At 50.6% G+C, this 1,258-nt stretch overlaps 1 pseudogene; it reads right to left on the bottom strand.

Annotated features, from left to right (window-relative positions):
* Positions 1–90: 90 nt before the first annotated feature.
* On the bottom strand, positions 91–812 carry LOC102833401 (annotated as a pseudogene).
* Between the last annotated feature and the right edge of the window lie 446 nt (positions 813–1,258).

Below are 1,258 nucleotides of genomic sequence, written 5' to 3' on the forward strand. Positions count from 1 at the left end.
TTACAAACTAGTTTTGCAGGCCACAAGGAAACACAAGGACTATATACAGCTTTACAGGAAACAGGCAAGGAGCTGAGGGCCAAGATGATTCTAGGGCTTTGGTGACCACATTCCTGGGGGAGGAGGCCCTCGCATCCCTGGAGGAGGTGGCCGCATCCCTTGAGGGGGAAAGCCTATTGAAGTCTCTCGTCCAGGCGGGATTCCCATTGAGGGACCCATAGGAGGCCTCATACCAGGAAGTGGACCCACCATGCCTGGAGGGGTTGCCCTTCGGCCCATAGGTGGTGGAGGACCTGCACGGCCAGGTGGGTACTGGGTTGGGACCCCTGCTATGCTGGCTGTGGCAGCAGCTGCAGCAGCTACAACAGTGCCTCTTCCTTGTGGGGTCATCACCTGTTGGGAAGGCCCACCAACTCCTCGGACTGGTCCAGCAAATCCTGCCGGAGCCTGGGGCATTGGAATACCAGTTGGAATGCCTCTGCCCGGGCCCTGCCAATCCCTGGGCCTCCAGACGCTCCAACAAGTGGTACTGGGGCAATGCCAGTCTCTTTGGGAGGAGGCCCCTCTACAGTCATCGAGACCAGGTTCTCTCCTCGCAGCAGCACCAGACCGAGGACTCGCTTCTCTTCCCTTTCTGCTTGTTTTGAATTCTTTGGCTTAATCTTCCTGAATTCATCAAAGTCACAGAGGATCAAGTTCATGTGCTTGTCAAATGCCTTAAAGGTGCCGATGAAGATCCGGCCATCTTGCAGGATGCACCTCATCCTGCAGTCGATGTGCTAGAGCATCTTGCTGCTCTTGCCGACAGTCATGGTGGCGGCTCTGATGGCTCAGATAATAGCTGGATTCGCCTCCGCAGAGGCCTAGACGGCACTTTCATTCGCATTCCCGCCACCACTACCGGAAATGCCGCTGAAGATAATTTTTGAATGGTTGCAGCCATACATTGCTCGGGAGCTGCTATGAATTCAAGCCAGATTCAGAAGACGACATGGAACTACGAATATCATTGTGAACATTAGATGGATCTTGGTTGACAGAAGAGAATACTAGAGAGAGGTTTACTTGTGTTTTATTGACTGTGCAAAAGCATTCAACTGTGTGGATCATAACAAACTATGGATAATGTTTTGAGTAATAGATATTCCTGAAGACTTAATTGTGCTCAAGAAAAATTTTTTTACATATACCAAGAGGCAGTTTTTCAAACAAAGTAATAGTGAATGGTGTAAAATCAGGAAAGGTGTGTAGCAGGCTT

This window comes from Chrysochloris asiatica, unplaced genomic scaffold (assembly GCF_000296735.1).
Source record: "Chrysochloris asiatica unplaced genomic scaffold, ChrAsi1.0 scaffold10451, whole genome shotgun sequence".
In the NCBI taxonomy this organism is placed as follows: domain Eukaryota; kingdom Metazoa; phylum Chordata; class Mammalia; order Afrosoricida; family Chrysochloridae; genus Chrysochloris; species Chrysochloris asiatica.